Consider the following 13,224-nt stretch of genomic DNA (forward strand, 5'->3'; position numbering starts at 1 on the left):
GAAAAGTGATAAAGTCCTAATGACTCTCTTAAATGAAGTTAAGACCTATTAGGTCAAACCCTGCTGGGTAAATAAACTAGTCCCTGGTGTAAATTAGAAACTTTTGGAGGTGCATTAACTTTTTCAGGCCCCTAAGGTACCGTTTAGTAAATTACTGTTCCAGTGAACTAAATGATACCCTGGGGGCCTGAAAGACTTCATACACCTTCAAAAATGAGCGACTGCCTCTCTTCTCACCAGTAGGATATCACACACCTGTGCACTGTGCCTCACCAGCTGAGTACTTCAGATGAAAGATATTTGTTCGTCCCATCATTTGTTCACTCAGGCACTCACTCACTGTGCGCTGAGATCCAGCTCTGACTGAGGCCATGTTCTAGGCGCTAGAAAGAGAGCAATGGAAGAAGACGGAAAAGAAGACAAACTTTCACAAAGTGGACATGCTGGTGGGGAAAGACAAACCCTAAACAAGTGAAGAAACAAGACACGTCAGAAGTGATACCTGCAAGAAAGACAATAAAACAAGGTGACGTGCTAGAGAGACACGGGAGAGCTTCTCTGTGCTGGGTGTTCTAATGCCTCCTGGGAGCCAACTTGTAAGCCAGAGTCTGAATGCGGAGAAGGAAACAGAAGGGAATGTCCTGGGCGTTATTGTTATAGGCACCACAAGCTTTGCAGGAGGAACCTCCTCAAAGAACGAAAAGAAAGTCAGTGCAGCTTCAGTGAGAGTGGATGGCAAGAGGAGGGGCACCCACTGTGGACAAGAAACTCCCAGCTCTGTCAAGTTCACTCTTAGAAAGCAAGCTGAGGAGGGAAAGGGAAGGGTGGAAAACTATAATTTTTAAAAATTAGAAAAGAAAAACATCTTTGGGATGCTCAGTAACGCTTGGATAAAGCTTTCCTGGAGGAAGAAAATAAGCTACAGGAGATCCTGGAGGAAAAATTAGATAATCACTAACAGTTTTAAAGAAATCCTGTTCTAAACAGGACAAGGTCTATACTGGTTAAGGTTTTCCGGAAAAACGGGACCACCACACACACATAGATAGATAGATGATAGATGATAGATAGATGATAGATAGATAGATAGATAGATAGGTAGATAGATAGATAGATAGATAGATGATAGATAGAGAGGGAGAGGGAGAGAGAGAGAGATTATTTTAAGAAATTGGTTCATGTTATTATGAAGGCTTGGTGAGTCCAAACTCCTCAGGGTAGGCTGGCAGACTGGAGGCCCAGGGAAGAGCTGCAGTTTGAGTCCAAAGGCAATCAGCTGACAGAGTTCCTTGTTGCTCAGGGGAGGTAAGTCTTTGTCCTATGAAGAACTTCAACTGATTGGATAAGGCCCACCCACATTCTGGCAGGCAATCTGCTTTACTCAAAGTCTACTGATTTTTTTTTATATATACACACACTTATGCATTTAATTCTCTGAAGTCTTACCAAGCAATTAGTAAACATGTATTATATAAGAAAACTGTATAGGAAAATACAAATTCATATATTTGTATAAATATTGACCAGGGTATAACTTACTTTGGATAAAGGTATATTGACATGTGATTGAAGGGTATCTAGGAGAGAGAGCAGCAGCTCTAAGGTAGGTTTAGGGGAATGACCATCAAATTATGGTCAATGGCTAAAATATTAAAACAGCTAAAATAAACAGTCACAACACAATGCACAACATGCAGAGATATCTGTGGATGGTTGAGAGCATGGCAAGTTCATTACCCTGTGGATTTTGTGATACAGTGCTCACTGTTATCACATTACACATGTTTTGTCACACCAGACACATGGCACAGATTCATTTCATGGACCACAATGATGGGACCTGGGTTGGCTGATCAGAGGGACCAAAACACCATAACCTGCAAAGATGTCAGCTGGGGTGAGACACTGCTACGAGTACTGAGAGGGGGTCTAAAGTGTGGTGCAGTAAATCTGCTAGGGTCAGGCAGGAGCAGTACCTCACTCGATGTGTCCTCCCTCACCGTGACAAAGTCTACTGATTTAAATGTTGTTGCCTATAGACTGTCATACAGAGTGAAGTGAGTCAGAAAGAGAAAAACAAATATCCTATATTAAGACATATATGAGGAATATAGAAAAATGGTACAAATCAACCGGTTTCCAAGGTAGAAACAGAGACACAGATGTAGAGAACAAACATACAGGCAGCAAGTGGGGAAAGCGGGAAGGGTTGAGTGGGAATGAATTGGAAGACTGGGATTGCCATATATACATTACTAATAAGAAAAAAAAAACCAAATTGTACACTCTAAATATACGCAGTTTATTGTCTAACTGTATCTCAATAAAAGTTCTTAAAAAAAAATGAAAGAAAAAAAAATGTTGTTGAAGCACACTCAAGCAACACCCTCACAGAAGCATTTAGAATAACGTTTGAATAAATATCTGTGTCCTTGTAGCCCAGCCAAGTTGACACATAAAATTAACCATAACAGTTTCGCAAGAAGAAATGAGAGTGCATGACTCATGTCAGGGGTATACACCCACCTCAGCATTTCCAGGTCCATGAGCACCCACTTCCTGTCCTCACAGACCCCACACCAGGTGAGAGATGAGGGTGCTGAAGGAATTCTGCCACGCCTCAAGGTAAGAACTCTGAGAAGCCTAGAGCCCCAGCCCTGCCGTTCTGACAGGGATGGGACTTCAGAGTCAGCCAGACCTGGGCCTGAATGCAGACTCTGCTGCAGAACAGCTGTAGGAGCACGAGCAAGGTTTGTAATCTATCTGAGCCCACAATTTTCATCTCTGAAAAGGGGCAACAATTGCAAACACCTCAGATGAGAGTTTCTTGCAAAATGAAATGTAAAATGAGATCATGCAAACTGTGCCCAGTTCATAGTAAGCAGCCAATAGATGCTAGTTCTAATTGTTCACTGAAGACTGTTCTCCAAAACCCTTGAATCCTCGTACACGTGCTTGTACACGGGGGCTTTTGCGTGTGTGCACAAGCGTGTGTCTCTGTGCATTCCCCTGAGCATATAAGGAAAACACAAGTCTCTCAGTGACCCAACATATTTCAACAACCAAGGAGAGAAGAAGAAACTTCTTCAGGGGACACACCCCATGCCTCAGAGAGCAAAGTAATTCCTATCACTCTCTCCTCCTCCCTCGCTCCTCCCCCTCCTCTGAATGTTCTCAATGGCCCTTTTCTCTAAAGGTTTCAGGAAATTCTTAAGGCTCAAACCTTTGTCTTTGCACCCAGGAGACTAGATAAAGCAGGCTGAATTGATTTTCTCAAGGGTGCTGAAGGAATTTGCTGCAGAGCATCTTTTAAACTCATCTGTAGAAAAACTGGGGATAAAATAATGTTTTCTAAATAATTTCAAAAAGGTATTTGCTAAATAATAATTCAATCTTGCTGTTAAACACCCACATGAATCAGGTGTTTTATAGGTAGCATAATAATAAATCCTAATAATAACATGCCTATAAAATCAACATCTTGCTGCTAAAATACCACCAATAAACATGATGGGTTAAACCCCTACTGTTACCTGAGATGTGTCTAAAGAGGGACGGAGCCCTGGGCCTCTCAGATCACTCACATATTGTTCAGTAGTCAGTGCCTTACAAGCGAAGATGTCTTTGAGTGAAGGGAGTAAATACACCACACAAGTTGTGTCAAGCTGGGTCAGACAGCTCACACTGTACAGCACAAGCTTCACGGTCAAAAGCACATGTTGCAAAGCAAATCCTGGCCAGATTTTGTCATAGTTGCTTTGCTGAATGTAAGGCAGCCTATTTAGAAGCTGCTCCACTTATTAAGACAGCTTTTTAGATAGACAACCTCCATATAAAAGTGAGGGGAAGAGACAATTACGGCCAAGAACTGAGTAGTTAGCAATCACTTGTGTGAAGAGAGCCACTGAAGAAAGTCATGGACAGCCAACCTGCCACTGTGCAGAAGATAACCTGATAAGATTTAAAAAAGAAAAATAGCCTTCTGTTCCGGTCCAGTTCTTTAAAAAAAAAAAAAGATTGGGATCCATTGGTCCTCTTACAATAGTAGTCCCACAGTTCACAATCACTTTGTTACAATTGCTAGGTAGGGAAAAAGCCCTCGGATGCCAAACCAGAAGTGATGCCTTGGGTTCTGAGTTTCAGCTAATTCACTGGGTTTTGTGTACTTTAAATGTAAAGTTTAACGGAGATTATGACATACGGTCCAACAATATCAGTCTTATGACATTGTCCTATTCATTTCCTATTCATACCAACAAGAAACCCCGAAGGTAAGGGTAGGCTAGGGGTAGTGATGCTCATTTAGTCTGCCCGAAGTCTCATGACTGCTAAGCAACACAATCAAACTGAAGCCCTTATTTTCAATGTCATCGGTCATCCACTAAACCACACTGCAAGTAATCATACTCGTTGAGGGCCAGAATCGCATGCCAGAATCTATGTGAAATAGGTGTGTGTGCCTGTTTGTGTCTTTCTATCCTCATCCCAACTTGTCAACAGCAAGCTATCGAGTGAGTGTTCTATATCTAAGGCAGGTTTGGGACATTAATAATTGTGTAAATGACTGTTTAATTAGAATACTTTATGATTTTGGAAAATGTTCATGGCGTCCTTAAATCAAAAATTTACATAATGGCATATATAATGATTCCAATTTTGTAAGAAGCCAAATATAGGCACATGTGGTTGTGTGCGTGAATAGACACACACATTCATAGGAAGCAAGCCTGGGAGGTGGATGTCAGCCTGTGAGCAGTGGCTGTCTTCCAATAATGGGATTGTAGGTGATTTTTTGTACTTTTCTACATCTTCCAGATTTTCTAAACTAAACATATTTTGCTTTTTTAATGAGAGAATAAAGAACATATATTATTTGTAAACTAGTGAAGTCTTTAACTATAAAATAGCAAAGTTATCTGATGCTGAAATAATGTTTAATTCTAACAGTGACCTCTTGTAGATGACTCAGGAAAGTACACATTCCAGCAAAGCATTTGGAAAAGAATTTGGCAATATGTATTGTGGGAATTAAAACTGTTCATACCTTCTGAGCAATCACCTTACTTCTGGAATTGATTTTAAACCATTCATCCTAGATGTTTGTACATAACGATACACACAACATTAATTATAATAGCAAAAAAATGGCAACAACCAAAAGGTTTAACAATAAGGGACTGGTTAAGACAATTATGACACCCACTCAATGAAATATTAAGCCAGTATTAAAAATAATGTTCGGACAGAAATCTTTAAGATAATGGGAAAAGTCAGATTATGAAACAAATTTGTAGAATGGCACAGATTTTAGTCCAAAGTCTCAAGGGTGAAAAAATATTTTTTCTATAACAATTTAATTTCCTTTTTGACACATGTTCTTCAGAGTGCTAGAAATTTAACCTCAGAATTTCTTTCTCCTAGCGGCTCTCAGTACTAACATAGTGCTTGGGCATCTGTGGAGAAATCCATCCCCTAGTCTGGCCATGGTCCTCATGTACTGCCATAGTCGTCTTCCAGCCTTGGGTCACCCTGATGTTTCCTGACCACAGTGCAGGGCTGCACATTCCATGAGACTGGTTTAGGCTTTGTTGCCTAGACACATGCATAACCATTTCTTCCCTATAATTTTACCAACTTCCTCACATCCCCCCTGGAAAATGGAAACAATGTCCTCTTCTCTCAGATCTGACAATCTGTTTTGAGCTGTAACCATTTTCCCTGGAGAGCAGAACCTGAGACCCTTCTCTGAATCCTCTGAATGTCTCCTATGTTTCCTTTCTACCCAGGGGAAGTGTGTGTGTGTGTGTGTGTGTGTGTGTGTGTGTGTGTGTGTGTGTGTGTGTTGGGGAGGTGGGAGGTGGGAAGTGGGAGGTGGGAGGAAGGGAAAGATCCTATCCTCCTCCAATCCTGTTCTCAAAACTCTGGTCTGTGATCTCTACACACCCAAGCACATTGGCATTTCAAACCCCCAAAACAGGGAGAGACTCTTCTTCTCTGCTCCTTGCTCACTCATGTATTTCTCCAAAAGCAAGGAGCCCAGAATAGTCCAGCTGGTTAGAAAGTATTAATAACCTAAAATGTTATGTTTATACAATGATTAATAAGTTAAAAGGCATTAAGTTTAGGGAGAAAATCCACTAGATGTAAACACATTAAAATGTTAGTACTGGCTATTGATTCTGGAGAATGGTCATATGGGTGATTTGTCTTTTTAATTTATTCCCTCTACCAAGTTTCACTGAAAATCTGAGACTATGAGGGGTGAGATATGGAACAGTTAGTTATTAGGGAAAGAAGGAAACAAAAAAATACATGTACTATAAGGAAAATATGATTGAGATGTTACTAAAAACACTCACAATGCCAATTTTTTAAATCTTTGAAGATAGATTAGGCCATGGTATAACATGCAGTAGACAAAAGAATGCCATTGAAATGATAATGTAAGAAAAAGTTTCTAAGCACTGTTAGGCTCTACACTGCACTGACTGTCTCAGAATACATATTTCACATCTCTCAAGTCTTCATTTTACAGATAACATCTGGTCACAAAACATTGTTAATTCTACCTGGTGGACTCTGAGAATTTCTACAACATGAGAGTCCAAAACACTTCCAGGTATACTGATGGGTCTGGTCATTTAAAAGAGTTCTGAGAAAATGAGAAGTTTTTAATTGGGTTGAGCAGAGAGCGTTCCATTGTGTCTACAAGTGCACTTACAAGAAATAATTCTGAAGAAGCAGATTTGAAAAGTTAAATCTATAACTGTGCTAGTGCTACCCACTTATTAACTGTTCAACCCCATGAAATCACCAGGATCCACAGTTAACTCTTCTTTCCTTTGGCTTTGCTTATTGCATTGTCAGTTTTACAGTGTTTATAATGTACAGTCTAATTACATGCTGGTCCAGATGAGCTTCAAAGAACTTTTTTACTTTACTGAATGTTTGGTCTCCACCCCCATTAAAGTTAGGTGTTCTGTCTCTGTCTGACTCCTGAATAGGCAAGTTCTTTTGAGAAGTACTCACTTTCAGTTTGTCCCTGACAAGCTATGTGACTTGAGTACATCATCTCTCCCTTCTGGGACCCAGTTCTTCCTTATCTTCAAAACGCAGGTGCACATGCTCCACTCTGGAGCTTCTCCGCAGACTGTGGGCTCTGAACACAACTGCTGCCTGTGCTTCTCAAGCTCCTGCTCTGGTCCCTCTTTGGCTTTGGACCTGTTAACATCAGGTCACCCTGGGGACATTTTGCGCTTCTCCTCTCTCTAAATTCACTCTGAAGGTGACTCCTCCAGACTCATGGCTTTCAACCTATACCATTTATATCCTGATGGCTCCCCAGGTGACTTCTCCAGCTGGGACGGCCCTCCCGAACTCCAGGCCCACACATCCACTGATGTTCCTGTGGCATATGTGATTATGGTCTCTGACCCAACATGTCTAAATCCAACACCTGCTCTTCCCTCAAAAACCCACTCCACCTGCCACTCTCCCCATTTCAGTTAACAGTCACTCCATTCTTCCTGTCCAGGACAAAAGTCTGAGGGTCATCTTTGATGCATTTTTTTTCTCTCACACACTATTTTCAGCTCATGAGGAAATTCCATTGACTTTACCTTCAGATTTTATCTTAACACATCCACTGCTCCCACTTGGGCCCAAGCCACCATAATTCTTTCACTCAGGCGGGTGCAGTAGCCTTCAACGGTCCTCCCGCCTTCCTATTGTGCCCCCTGCCGTCCCTTCTCAGCACAGCAGGCAGAATGACCCCATCAAAAAGCCAACCAGCTCACTGCTCTTCTCTATTCAAAGTCTTCCAGCGGCTTCACCCTCACCCAGGATAAAGCCAGATTTTGCGGTGACTCCTAAGGCTCAGAACCATCTGCTGCTTCTCTTCCCTTGCTCACTGGGCTCCCTAGGTTCCTGTCCCTCAAACACACCAAACCACCTAAAGCTATTGCGATAGCTGCACCCTCGGCCTGGAACGCTCTTCCCTCAGATCCACGTGGCTCATCCCTCACCACATACAGGTCTTTGCTCAAAGGTAACGCTCAATGAGACTTACTCTGAAAGACATCAATTTTTAAGTTGCAACACCAAACCCATCCTGCACACCCACTCCCTGTCACACTGCTTTGACTCCATGACACTCGTCACCTTCTAACAAAACCGTCATCATTTACTTATTTTTTTAATTGTGGTAAAATACACATAACATGAAGTTTACCATCTTAACCATTTCTTAGTGTCCAGTTCAATAGTATTAGGTACATTCACATGGTTGTGCAATCAATCTCCACAGCTCTCATCTTACACACCCCACACTCTCCACCCGTTAAACAACAGTTCTCCATCCCCAACTCCTGCCAGTCTCTAGCAACCACCATTCTACTTTCTCTCCCTGTGAATCTGATGACTCTAGGTGCCTCCCATCAGTGGTATCATACAGCATCTGTCTTTTTATGACTTGCTTATATCACTTAGCATAATGTCCTCAAGCTCTACCCATGTCATAGTATATGTCAGAATTCCCTTTATTCTTTTTTTGGCTGTGTGTGAATAACATTTTATTTAGTCATTTTTGTTTACAACTGTAACTCTGGGAATTCAAAATTAACATCCTTGCCGGTGAGCTTCTTATAAACACCAGAAAACGTTTCAGCCTTGTGTTCCACGTTGTTCTGCTGCGCTTTATCCAAATGAACCTTTACGAGCCCGCAGCCATCCAGCTTCACGCGGATCCTCTCGCCCAGGATCTCACTTGGGAAAACCAAGTCCTCCAGGATGGCGTAGTGCACGGCCGTCAGCGAGCGGCTCCTGGGACTCTTTTGCTTATTTTTTGTACAGCTTTTTTGGGAGTTGGCTCAGGCAGAATTCTCCTCTGAGCGGTAAAGACGACGTGTTTCCCCAAGAACTTCAACTCGCGCACTAGCCGGACCTGGATTTTCTGGAAAGATTTCAGTTGCAGTTGAGGAAGGGGAACAAAGATTATGACAGCTTTCCGCCCACCACCAACTTCAATTTCCATGGCGACCGTGATGGTCGGCTCCCGCAGCTGGGCCTTGAGGTCCGAGTTCATCTCCAGCTCCAGGAGGGCCTGGGAGATGCCCGACTGGAACTGTTCCGGCTTCTCGCCGTTGGGCTTCACAGTCTTCGCGCTGGAACTGAACATGGCCTGGACCTTGCCAATGCAAGCAAGGCTTGTTGCTGCCACCCACACCAGCAGGCTTAGGAAGAGGCCTAGATCTCGTGAGAGTCTCCCTTTATTCTTAAGGCTGAAAAATACTTCATTGTATGTATATACCATGTTTTGTTTATCCATTCACACATCAGTGGATACTGGGGTTGCTTCCACCTTTTGGCTATCCTGAATAGTGCTGCTATGAACATGGGGGTATAAATATCTGAAGCCCTGCTTTCAATTCTTTTGAATATATTATATATCCAGAGTGGAATTGCTAAATAATATGGTAATTCTATTTTTACTTTTTTGAGGAACCAGCATACTGTTTTCCATAGCAGCTGCACCATTTTACATTCCCAGCAACAGTGCACAAGGGCTCCAATTTCTCCACATTCTCACCAATAAAAATACTTGTTATATTTTTAATAGTAGCTATCTTTTTTTAAGTTCTTCTTTACTCTTTTTTTTTAGAGATTATTTATTTATTTATTGGCTGCATTGGGTCTTCGTTGGCTGCGCGCAGCCTTCCTCTAGTTGCAGTGAGTGGGGGCTGCTCTTCGTTGGGGTGTGCAGGTTTCTCATTGCAGTAGCTTCTCTTGTTGAGGACCACAGGCTCTAGGCACGTGGGCTTCAGTAGTTGTGGCACATGGGCTCCATAGTTGTGGCTCACGGGCTCTAGAGCACAGGCTCAGTAGTTGTGGCTCACGGGCCTAGTTGCTCCACGGCATGTGGAATCTTTCTGGACCAGGGCTCGAACTTGTGTCCCCTGCATTGGCAGGCAGATTCTTAACCACCGTGCCATGAGGGAAGTCCATAATAGTAGCTATCTCTATGGGTGTGAAGTAGTATCTCACTGTGGTTTTGATTTCCATTTCCCTAATGATTAGTGCTGCTGAGCATCTTTTCATGTGCTTGTTGGCCATTTGTATATCTTCTTGGGAGAAATATCTATTCAAATGCTTGGCCCATATTTTAATCTGGTTGAGTCTTTTGTTGTTGTTGTTGAGCTATAGGAGCTCTTTGTATATTCTGGATATTAATCCCTTGTCAGAGATATGATTTGCAAAAATTTTCTCCCGTCCCATAGGTTGCCTTTTCACTCTGTTGATTGTGTCCTTTGATGTGCAGAAGCCAGTTATTTATTTATTTGTTTTACTTACTGTTTTTTTGTCTGTCTCCCCCTCTGGTATATGAACTCCACAAGGGCAAGGTCATGTCTATTTTGTCACAGCTGTATCCCTAGTGCTGAGAACGGTACTTGGCACTTAGTGGGATCTCAACAAATATTTGCAGAATAGACAAATGAGGGAATGGACAGATCAGAGATGTGGCCCAGGCTTTCTGCAGTTCCTGAAAGCTGCAGGCATTAAAAAAAAAAAATCTGAAGCATAATTAATACTTAGCAAAAAGAATAATGCTCTAAAACAATAACTTACAAATAGATTTCCTGAATAAAGGGCTTTTTAAAAATTCCTCTCTCATAGAAAGCTGGTTTCCCAAGCTACCTGGAGAGCATGTCTGCCTCTCCTTTGGAATCCATTAAAGTGACAACTCTGCACGTGTGCTCCCGTTCCCCCACCCCATCATTGTCTCTCCCCACCCCCACCCCACCCCTTAGTGCCTGGCCTCTCTCTGCTTCCTCTTCCCTTTCCTGCGCTGCTCCCTGTGGCCCTCTCTCACATTGCAAGACCCTGGCTGGGCCCCATATCTGCTTTATGTCCAAGGTCCCAGCCTGCTCTGTCAGGGATTACTTTGCCTCCATTGTTCCACTGAGGACCACACACAGGGGCAGGGCTCAGGTACCCTTCACTCTAAGGAGGCCTGTGGGAATCTGGGAGAAAAGCACGAAAAGGGGCAATGATTGAACAGTACTTAGGAGTGGGTTGTTCATGTAACCCCGATTAATGATAACGGTAATTTAGAATCTGCTTATGCTTTCCATTGTTAGGCTTGGCCAAGAAGTTTCCAAGTGGTATTTCAAAGGGTTCTGGGTCTGGCTGATGCTGCAGACCTACTTTTCGCTGCAGGGATGCCGGCGGAGCAGGATGTGTGTAGTTTAAGAGGAGGGTCACGCCTGACACAATGAGTCCTCTCCCGAACATGGGTCTTATCTGGTCAGGTGCGTCTTCATTCTTACTCATCAGTATCCACCCACCCCAGTGCAGCCTCTAGAGACTGGAAACCTCAGTTATTTCCATTTATAAAGACAGTTGTTGAGATTGTCTCTCCTCTTTACTCCCTCTTGTCTAGAACAAAGGACTTGAGCGAGTTTTGTTGCCGTGGGGAGGAGGGGGTAGAACAAAGTGGTTAAGTTGAGGTTCAGATCCTGAGCCAGCTGCTTTCTAAGCCTTGGGACTTTCAGCAAACCACTTAATCTCTCTGGGATTCATGCTTCTCATCAAAAAATGATGCTGATTGTAGAGCCTACATTGTAATCTGTTATGAGAAATAAATAAGATACCACATGTAAAACCCTAAGAACAGTGTCTGACAAGGCAAGCGCTTGACAAATGTTAGTTATTACTATCATTGCACAATTAGTGAGGGTCAGGGGTCTCCTCCTTTAGAACAGGGTTTCTCAACCTCAGCACTATTAACATCGGGGCCTGATAATTCACGGTTGTGGGAGGCTGTCTGTGTATTGAAAGATGTTCAGCCGCATCCCTGATCTCTACTTACTAGGTGCCAGTAACTATCACCTCTCCTTCCCCCCTCCGCCTACCCACCCCAGCTCTGACAATCAAAAAAATGCCTCCAGACATTATTAAATGTCCTTGAAAGGGGGGAGGGGGAGGGAGGGTAACTTTCCCTGGTTGAAAACCACTGCTCTAGAATAAGCAGCAAAAATTACATAAACGTGGGTATCAGTGACTCTGCCCCACTGGGGAAGGCAGTTTTCCTTAAAATGGAAATTTGGGTCCTCCCAGAAGGGCTTTGAAGAGTTACCAGGTCACAGAAAATAATTGCAACACACTTCCTATCCTTACAGTCTTAGTTGGCCACTTTTAACACCTCCATCCAGCCTTAACCCCTGCCCTCCACAGGATGGTCATTCCTTAGCTCCCATCTGGCTCAACTCCCACTGCAGGAGGTGGGGCGGGTGTTCCTCCCTGCACAGTGCCCAGCACATACTAGGTGCTTACGGAAAATATATTGAATGAAAGCAGGGGGTAAGTCTAAGTGCTTTAGCTCAGTTTCTTTTCTTTTTCCATTTTCTGTTTGATTTTAGCTCACAGAAAAACATTTTTCCCCAAAGCAGCAAGTTTCACACAAAATAGAATTTGAGTGGCAGAACAGGAAAACAGGAGGCAACAAAAAGCCCTAGGAATAAAAGAAAAAGAGAAATTGACAAAGAACTGACGGTGGGGTGTCCTCTGATCCCCACCACCTGCTCCTCTGGGGAAAATTTTACTCTCTTTTTGGCTGTTAATGCAGTTCTTTCCCTATTTTAGGGATGTAATGAGCAAGGGAACGTGAGGAGTAGGATCCTTGCTAGAGGCCTAGAGATCAAGGCAGTTTTCTCTCCCCTCTTCCCATCCTGCCTGCCCCAAGAAAAAGGAGTCGGGGGATCACTGTGACAGAGTCAGACAATCTCCTCCAGTGGAAAATGAGAGCTCAGAGCAGAACTCAGAGGAGAACTCAGCACGGAAATAACACCACCAACACCCAGCCCTGAAACTGAGATGGGAGAGAATGGGAAGGCAACACAAGGAAGCCAGGGAACCACCTGGAGATGGTACATGAAGGGGAAAGTCAGAATTGACCCTACTTGCTGAGAGTCAATCATCTTGGTTCTCCTTTTCTCTTAGCCATAATCTGGGCTGAGATCAGGCCATCTGAATTGTGGACACTTGATAGTAGATCCTTGGGTGGGAGAAAGTCCCAGATGGCAATATTTTACTGGATTTTAATGGAGATCCCCACAATTCTGTTCCCAAAGAGAAGAAAGAGACAAGTTCCCCAGCCTCAAATTCCCGCAGTATAACAGAGAAAGACAGGGACAGAATATGCTAATTCTGGAGGGGAAATGGGGCCAT

General features: G+C 43.1%; 1 pseudogene; it reads right to left on the reverse strand.

Annotated features, from left to right (window-relative positions):
- Window positions 1–8,573: 8,573 nt before the first annotated feature.
- Window positions 8,574–9,175, reverse strand: LOC130853978 (40S ribosomal protein S7-like; annotated as a pseudogene).
- Window positions 9,176–13,224: the final 4,049 nt, after the last annotated feature.

This window comes from Hippopotamus amphibius, chromosome 5 (genome assembly GCF_030028045.1).
Source record: "Hippopotamus amphibius kiboko isolate mHipAmp2 chromosome 5, mHipAmp2.hap2, whole genome shotgun sequence".
NCBI lineage: Eukaryota > Metazoa > Chordata > Mammalia > Artiodactyla > Hippopotamidae > Hippopotamus > Hippopotamus amphibius.